This window comes from Palaemon carinicauda, chromosome 17 (assembly GCF_036898095.1).
Source record: "Palaemon carinicauda isolate YSFRI2023 chromosome 17, ASM3689809v2, whole genome shotgun sequence".
Taxonomy (NCBI): domain Eukaryota; kingdom Metazoa; phylum Arthropoda; class Malacostraca; order Decapoda; family Palaemonidae; genus Palaemon; species Palaemon carinicauda.
In genome coordinates this window covers 13,089,883-13,099,882 of record NC_090741.1, presented here as the reverse complement: position 1 = coordinate 13,099,882, position 10,000 = coordinate 13,089,883, and positions in this window count along the sequence as shown.

Sequence of the window (10,000 nt, the reverse complement as noted above, 5' to 3'; positions counted from 1 at the left end):
ACGACAGCGGACATTTGGTATATATTCAAAATATATACCCCCCACCCCCCACCCTCCTTGCGCAACACCTGCTAATTACTGTTCAAAAAGAGGAGAGTGCGGACTGCTGAATTTTAGAGTAAGTGCACCGTGTGCTCTTGTAAACAAATACCATAATTTTAACTGCACTGGTTAGTAACACAAACATAAACTTATGAATTATTTATGGTAATCCATATGTAACGCTATCTTTCATAGTAGGACACATTTAACTCAATGAAAGTTGGAAAGCGGTCGGTGTCACATTCCAATAGATGGGGTTGACATTATATAGATAAACAATTCTGTCAGTTAGTATACTGAGACCAATATGTGTATACATGTCCATGAATCATACATCATGTAATGAAACATTGATATGAATACAATTAAATCAAATAACTGACACTGTATTTCGATTCAGGGAGAAATGGTTTAGCTTTAACCACTGAGTCGGAATTAAATGTCTGTCAGCAGAGGTGGCAGTGTGGACTCTCAAACATCCAATAATACGAAGATGGGCTTCACTGTCAGGAAATCCCTTGGACAAATAGCGTTAATGACGAGGAAGTTATATTTCAGAGAGAGAGAGAGAGAGAGAGAGAGAGAGAGAGAATCAAACCAAGATGATCATATATATATATATATATATATATAAATATATATATATATATATATATATATATATCATCATCTCCTCCTACGCCTATTGACGCAAAGGGCCTTGGTTAGATTTCGTCAGTCATCTCTGTCTTGAGCTTATAATTCAATACTTCTCCATTCATCATTTCCTACCCCGCACTTTATAGCCATGTAGGCCTGGGTCTTTCAATTCTTCTAGTGCCTTGTTGAGTCCAACTGAACGTTTGTGAACCAATCTCCCTTGGGAGTGCAAAGAGCATGGCAAACCATCTCCATCTACCCCTCATCTTGATCTCATCCACACATGGCACTCAAGTAATCTCTCTCATCATTTCATTTCTAATCTGTCCTGCCATTCAACTCCCAATATCCTTCCGAGGGCTTTATTCTGGAAATTGTTTCATTATCATGCCATGATTCATGTCCATAGAATAATACTGATCTCACAAAACTGATATATAGTCTGATTTTTATATATATTTTAGGCAATTTAATTTCATATTTTACTTAACCTAGCCATTGTCTGATTTGCTTTTTTCAATCTTTCACTAAACTCTAATTCTAAAAACCCTGTATTGGAGATCTTAGTTCCTAGATACTAAAATGATTCTACCTCATTAATCCTTTCTCCTTCCAATGATATTTCATCTTCCATTACATATTCCATTCTCATCATCTCAGTCTTTCTTCTATTTATCTTCAGCCCAACCTCGTGTGATATTTCATGCATTCTCGTAAGCAAGCATTGCTGACCCTGTGGTGTTCTGCTAACAAGGACGGTATCATCAGCATACTCTAGGTCTGCTAAATTCCTATCATCAATCCAGTCCAATCCTTTTCAGCCATCTGTGAATTATCTACACATTACAAAATCCATGAGGAGGATAAACAACATAGGTGACAACACATTCCCTTGGAGTACTCCACTGTTCACAGGAAACTTGCTTGATAAAACTTCATTAACATTAACTTTGCACTTGCTATGCTCATGAACCGACTTAATCAAATTAACATATTTAATAGGAATTCCATAACACAGCACTCTCCACAAAATTGGCTGGTGCACACTATTAAAGGTTTTTTCATAGTCCACAAATACCATCAAACGAGGATATCTATATTCCACACATTGCTGTACATGTCTCAAAATGAAAATTTGGTCAGTGCAACTTCTACCTTTTCTAAATCCTGCTTGTTCATCTCTCAGACTCATCAATCTTTCTCTCCAGTCTCTTATGAGTAGGCATATTTTCATAACAACTGACGTAAGTGTTATGTCTCTGTAATTATTGGAATCAGTCAGGTCTCCCTTTATAGCTATAATCACCAACACTCCTAACTCCCATTCATCAGGTTTTGCCTCTTCATGCAACATTCTACAAAATGATATTGTAAGTGGTCTAGGAGTCACTTCATTTTCGGTCAGTATCATCTCGGCAGTTATTCCATCATATCCTGGGGCTTTCCATATCTTTAGTTTTTAAAGGATAGCTTCGACTTTAAACACAGCAAAGTCATTCATAGGCACACCAAGTTCTTCATCAGCTCCAGGTAAATCAATCAAATTATTCCCTTCGTTTCTCCTATTCATGACCTCACTATAGTGAGGTGCAGATATTGGTAGGGATCACCAGCTCTTCATTACCACACTGAAATTAAAACTGAAAGCACCCAACAGGAATTTAGATAGAATACCTAAACTTTTATAGGAAGAGCACAGAGAACCATTTGCAATTGAATGAAGGAATCGAATTGCAGTCTTAGAGACTTTAAGATCCGAATAGCACACAATTAATGAAAAATGATGTGATATTAAGCACATATATCAGTCAGTCAATAGTGAAGTCTTGGGACACACATTTACTAGGAGAAAACCATGGGTATCGAATGATACTTGGGATACTAAAAAAAGGAGGCAAAGACAAAAATTTATAGTTGAAAGTTTTCAAGGAGGTAATGAAAATTAAAAGGTAGACCATGGTAAGTATTACAGTATTGACAGCGACGTCAAAAGAAAAGTCAGGAATGACTGGAGAGAGTACTAAGAAAGGAAAGCAGGTGAGGTCAACAAAGCTATGAATTCAGGAAGTGGCTAAGGTGTAAGGAATGTTTCAGATAATTATTAATAAAATCTCACCTGGGGCAATAAAGAAGAAGCATATACCCATTAAAAAGAGAGATAGCTCTGTTACAGCAACAGAAGATGAAAAGAGACAACGTTGGATGGATATATATATATATATATATATATCATCAGCCCTTACTAGTCCACTGCAGAACAAATGACTCATATACGTGCTACCATTGCTTCAAATCAGGATGATCATATATATATATATATATATATGTGTGTGTGTGTGTATATATATATATATATATATATTGTATATATACAGTATATATATGTGTGTATATATATATATATATGTAAACATACATATATATATATATATATATACATATATACATATATATATATATATATATATATGTATATATATACTATATATATATATACATATAATATATACACACACACACACACATATATATATATATATATATATGTATATATATATATATATATATGATCATCTTTGTTTGAAGCTATGGTAGCACGTATTTGAGTCATTTGTTTTGCAGTGGACTAGTAACGGCAGATGATGATAACACACACACACACACACACATATATATATATATATATATATATATTTTTTTTTTTTTGGGCTCAAGCCATGTCGTCCTGATGGAAGTTCCTATTGGGTAGCTTCCTTGGGTATATTACAACTACGGCGATATTCCCAGAGAATTTACCCTAAGGTACCAGAATTCTAACTCCTGGAGCGAATATCCCTCGTGAAAGGGATATCGCGACATATCAGAGGACGTATTCTTGACACGCCACATGGCAATCTGCACCCCGAACAGAGATTACGTATCGCAGGGGTCAATTGGCAAGAAACGAAATCGGGAAAGAAAAAGGGGGAGCCGCTCCCAAGGCTCCCTATTCTCCCGTTTCATAAGCGTGCCTGGCGCAAATCCTGGCGCCATCTGTATTCCTTTTTGCGTAGCTTAACAACTCGGTGTTTTTTCCTGTGTTTCTCGCAAATCTTGGATTTATTCGACTTTTCATGGCTTCTCCAACTTCACCGGCCTCCGATAAGTTAAGTACCATGTCTTTTATGTATAAATGTAAGCTCTTGGTAAATTTTTAAGTGATTAATAGGTTTAATCTTTGTTACAAGAGCCGTAGCCTACCGAGGCGTCTTGGACGCTGTCGCTCGCTAGGTATGAGTTTTAGTTAGCCAGAGCAACATTCCTGGTTATTTTGCTTTAATAAATTTTAGCTATTTAGCGGTACATAGGATTTCCTTTCGTACTTTAGTATTAATTTTGGCGAAGTATTCGCCAACTCTGGCCTACGCTAGGCCATGTAGCCTAGTCGTTGATCCTAGTACTTCATGCATGATTTTGGTTTTTCCGAGTGTATTAAAATTTTATTGAAGCTTTAGGCTGTTTTTTATACATTTAAGATTATGTTGAATATTTCCAAGATAGTATACGAGTGAGTTTCGGTGATTTAGGTATTCGATTCTCTTGGTGCCTAGGCTAAGTTGCTTATGGAGCCTTAGTATACTTTCTCATACTCCCCGGTTGCTGTCTTTTCTTCGGAGAAGGTATGCAATCCCTTTCCCTCTGTTTAAGCCTTGGGCTTATCCCTAAGTGGTTTATCTGAATTAACTTTCGATAAAACTATACTGGGGTGTTACTGTACCTTCCTGTTCCAGTAAGTCTGGTTTCAGAGAGGGACAGAACAATAGAGTTTTTAGTCTGAACTCTGTGTTTGTCTGGCTTGGGGTAGAGTCTCCCTCGCTGGCCTGACACAGACATAGGAGGCTTAGCCTCCTTAGGTCACTACCAAAGGTTTCTGTACGAGATGATTCCTTCTTTTGTGATCTAGCAGACTAGTCCTTGTTTCTGTTCTCGGGGGAGGATAAGGTTCTTTCCCTGGGAGTAGCAACACCTTCCTTGCTTTGGTTCTCTGGGAGCTGGCAAGTATTGCTGACCTCCCTCCTTGGATCTCCCTTAGGCTAAGATGAGTTTTCTTGGCTGCGGGTGATCCTTCACTAAAGCAAGGTTGGTAGGACCCTCTCTTGTCCCTTCCCCCTCTATCTCCGTAAATGCCTAGCCATTACAGTACTGTACGTCATTCTACATCTGGACCTAGAATAGGTTAGGATGTGGAATTGACTCAGTCCCTTGCCGGCCGGCAGAGCTGCCGGCCGGCAAGGGTCTTCTGCTTTGAGTGCTGCCCGGACCTCCCTTGGTCCCTTATCCATGCCTGCCTGTAGAGCCAGACGGCATTGGTCAGGAAGCCTGAATTAGATTCTCACCTTCCTTATATGCACTCTTTCGGATTGCCGGGCTTGGAGGTAGTGTACACTCTTATCCCGGCATCCATTCTGTTCTTCTTCTAGTGCTGTACCCGACCCGGCTGCCGGCCTATGAGGCCGGCAGCCGGGCAGTCGTAGTCCTCTGGTTCTTTTGCTGCCGGCCGGCATCGGTTGTTTACCTTGCCGGCCGGGTAATGTCACCCCTTGTCTGCCGGTCGCTATGAGCAGTGACCGGCAGCCGGGTACTACCTTGAGTAGTTGCCGGCCGGCAGTCATTGCTGGCCGACATTGACCATTGCCGGCCGGCACATGCATTTGAACCAGAGTTCTGCCGCCTTATAGCTGTTAAGTAGTATACTTTAAAGCTAGTTAGGGTGTGTGCCGGCCGGCACATAACCTTCTATACTGTACCAGTATTCTTTAGTATAGCATATACTGTAAGAAGAAAACTATAGTATAGTTTTTGGTACAGCACTGTGTATTCTAACACTTTTGTGTTGTCTTGCATAGCCCTTTGCTGTTGCCTTACAGATAAGAAAGTGAGTTCTTTCTTGTCTATTATCCAGGATTTTAAAATCATTGCTTAGGTGTGAGCTACACCTGTTTCCTCTGGAAACTTTTCATTGGTTATTCTAGAAGAGATTAACCATACGATTTTATTATCTGGAAGGCTGCAGCAATTGGTTGTGAAGGAAACACAAATGTGTGTCTTTCCTTTCTGAATTGTTATGCTAAACTGTGCATATCCAGTGATACGTAGTTCACTTGATACTCATGGAAATTTCTTCTCTTTACAGGAGGACCCTCCGAAGTGCGGAAGTGTTTTCTGCAACGTCCGCAGTAAGAACCTCTGCGGACATGAGTTTTGTAGGAGGCACGCAGCATGCGCTGTCTCCAAAGGTGATCTCCAGTATTGGGACCCTCAGGTATGTACTGTGTGCACTAACCTGATTACTGAGGCCTTTGATTCCCCTAGGACGGCGGAATCAAGGGATATAGCAAGGGAGAAGCTTCGTACCTGGGTACGGGGCTTCCAGAAGAACACCTCTGGACCTTATCTTCCAAGTGAGAAGATGAGGGCGTATCTTTTCCCCTAAGGCATCAGCCGATGCGGTGATTCCCCAGCCTCAAGAGGAGATCCCCCAAGTTCAGACCCAGGTGGATGCTGAAGTCGCTGGTCGCGTTGCAAGACATCCAGTTGGATGACAGGATGTCTGATGTGGACGAACGTCTGGAGGAAGACCTCCTGGCTGGAGGCCAGGATGAAGCTCAAGCCCCACACAGTGTAGAGGAAGAGGCCGACGAGGTGTCGGCTACTCCGGTTCAGATCCCGGAGCCTATTCCCTCAACATCATCCGCTCTCCTCCATTGTTGGAATGATCCAACAAATGCAGAAGGAGAATCAGGAGAAGGCGGCTGCAATGGAACTGCGGATGCAGAGCCTTGCAGCATCACATGGGCCCCAGAAAAGGTTCAATGTGAAAGACCTTCCCTTGTGCTCAGATATTAACCCATGGAGGTATGCTGAGCACATGCCGATGACGACTGGTAAGATTGTCATCTCGGATAAGTTGGGTTCAGTTCCCCTAGAGGAGGTGGAATTCTGGCCCAGCAAGGCGTCATATCCGGACTGCTACGTCCAGCTGAGGAAGGAACCAGCTTCAAAGGAGGAGACAGAGCCGAAGGAGGTCATAGTGATGGACCATGCTAAGGCTCAAGCTCTGCTTTCATCCTCGATGAAAGAAAGGGGCTTCTCAAACTCAAAAGGTAGCTGCATTGAGCAAGAAGCTCCCTTCCTTTGTGTCCTCTCCTGCTAGAGCCTTCCCCTTTTTACAGGAAGGGTTTGCGGCTGTACTAAAAGCAGTCGAGGCCGGCAAGCCTTGCCCCTCCCTGGAGGAGTGTAAACCCTTGTCGCTGGCCCTGCCTATGGACCACAAAGACTGGAAGGACGTCCATCTTACGTTCTCAGTTGGGAAGTTGGAGGCTGATATTGACGGACGTCAGTTCGGCGAGGACCTCCCTAAGCTGTCTGACTTTCTTTTGCGGAGAGAGCTCGAGACAAAAGAAAGACTGGCTGCCTCAATGTCTCTTCAGACTACTCTTGAGACGATGGCAAGTGACCCCAAGGTCCATGAAATGTTCATGGTAGTGGCCAAGACTAATCTGGCCACAGTGACGAAGGATCTTTATAGCTTCGTCAAGGCGAGGAGAGCTTGTAGGGAGTTCGTGTTCACCTCGGCTTCGGTGAGGCACGAGCCAAGGAAACTAATCTCCTCCAACATTTGGGGCAAAAACCTTTTCCCTACCGAATTGGTCAAAGAAGTTGTGGATAAGGCCGCCTTGGAGAATAGAAACCTTCTCCAGAAGTGGGGCCTGGCTAACAAAAGAAAGTCTCGGCCAGCCAAGCCTCTTAGACAGCAACAGCAACTGCAATTGCCATTGCCTTCAGTGCCCCAGATGGTGGCACAAAACCCCGACCACTTTCCAGTGGGTACCCCAGGCTGTGTCGACACAGTCCACGGCATTCATCCCAACGTTCGAAGGGCAGTCTTCTTCCTTTCGAGCAAAGCCTAGAGGAGCAGCCAGAGGCTCGTCTAGGCGCCCCTCAAGGGGAAGGGGATTCAGGGGTGGTCGTGGTCAGGGAGGCAAGACCTCAGGACGGCAGTCCAAGTGAAATGATACCGGTAGGAGGGAGACTGCTGAAATTTTGGGATCGATGGACCTTCGATCCCTGGGCCCACAGCCTTCTCAAGAATGGACTGGGCTGGAGCTGGTACAGCACTCCACCCCCGTGCCTTCGGTTTTTCCAACACTCCACCCCCGTTTTGGAGGTGTATGTTCAAGAACTGTTGGAGAAAAATGTGATCCGAAAGGTGAAGTCCATCAAATTCCAAGGGAGGCTGTTTTGTGTTCCCAAGAAAGACTTGGAAAAGCTCAGAGTCATTCTGGACTTGTCGCCACTCAACAAGTTCATAGTGAATTGCAAATTCAAGATGCTAACACTGCAACACATAAGGACCTTACTGCCCAAGAGGGCATTTTCCGTCTCTATAGACTTGTCAGACGCCTATTGGCACGTTCCAATCAACCGTCGACTCTCCCCCTACCTAGGGTTCAGGCTACAACGAAGACTATACGCCTTCAGAGCCATGCATTCGGGCTAAATATAGCCCCAAGGATTTTCACGAAGCTTGCGAGCGTAGCTCTCAAACAATTACGCCTAAAGGGAATTCAGGTAGTAGCCTACCTGGACGACTGGCTGGTGTGGGCAGCATCCGAGACAGAATGCTTGCAAGCTTCCAGTCAAGTGATCCAGTTCCTAGAGTATCTAGGCTTCAAGATCAACAGAAAAAAGTCTCGACTTTCTCCATCTCATAAGTTCCAGTGGCTGGGAATCCACTGGGACCTAATGTCACACCGTTTCTCCATCCCGGCGAAGAAAAGGAAGGAGATAGCGGGTTCTGTCAAGAGACTTCTAGATTCCGAAAGGATATCAAGACGCGAACAGGAGAGGGTACTGGGCTCTCTCCAGTTTGCTTCGGTGACAGACCCAGTGCTAAGAGCACAGCTAAAAGGATGCAACTGGAGTTTGGAGAAGTTATGCATCAAACGCGCGAAGAGATCTGAGAAGACCAGTTCCGCTTCAGCTACGTACTCTTCTCAGGCCTTGGTCCCAAGCCAGACATCTAAAGAAGTCGGTTCTTCTTCAGCCACCTCCCCCGTCTGTGACGATTCACTCAGACGCCTCGAAGGAGGGATGGGGAGGTCACTCTCATCGGAAAAAAGTCCAGGGGACTTGGTCCGAACTATTCAAGACCTTTCACATAAACATTCTAGAAGCTATGGCAGTGCTCCTTACCTTAAAGAAAGTCTCCCCGCATCACTCGATCCACATAAAGTTGATGATGGACAGCGAGGTAGTTGTGAGATGCTTGAATCGACAAGGATCGAGGTCACCACTTCTCAACCAGGTGATGTTGACCATCTTCCGATTGGCAGAAAAGAAGAAGTGGTACCTGTCGGCAGTTCACCTTCAAGGAGTCCGCAATGTGACAGAGGACGCTCTATCCAGGTTCACACCGATAGAGTCGGAATGGTCCTTAGACGCAGGATCATTCTCCTTCATTCTGAATCAAGTCCAGAACTGCAGATAGACCTCTTTGCGACGAAAGACAACAAGAAGTTGCCCCTGTACGTGTCCCCGTACAAGGACCCCTTAACGGAAGCAGTGGACGCGATGTCCCTCGACTGGAACAGATGGTCCAGGATTTATCTGTTTTCCTCCTCATAACCTTCTGTTGAGGGTCCTCAACAAACTGAGATCCTTCAAGGGGGTAGCGGCAATAGTGGCCCACAAGTGGCCGAACAGCGTATGGTTCCCCCTGGCATTGGAACTGCGGCTGAAGTTTGTACCGCTACCCAGATCCAGTTCTGACCCAGCGAGTCCAGAAGTCGACTGTCTGCGCTTCATTACAGAAAACGCAGACCCTGCAGCTCATGATTTTCTCTCCCTAGCGGTGAGAAAGCGTTTGCGGATTTCGAAAGCCAGCATAGACTTTCTAGAGGAATATAAGTGCAAATCTACTAGAAGGCAATATGAGTCAGCTTGGAGAAAATGGGTGGCCTTTGTCAAGGCGAAGAATCCGCAGGAGATCTCGACAGACTTCTGCTTATCTTTCTTCATCCACCTCCATGGTCAAGGGTTGGCAGCTAACACGATTTCGGCGTGTAAGTCTGCTTTGATGAGACCCATTCTATATGCCTTCCAGGTCGACCTAGGTAATGAGATCTTTAATAAAGTTCCGAAAGCCTGCGCTAGGCTCAGACCTTCAGCACCTCCAAAGCCCATTTCATGGTCTTTAGACAAAGTTCTTCATTTCACTTCTCTGTTGAGCAATGAGGAGTGTGCGTTAAAGGATTTGACACAAAAAGTTATTTTCCTA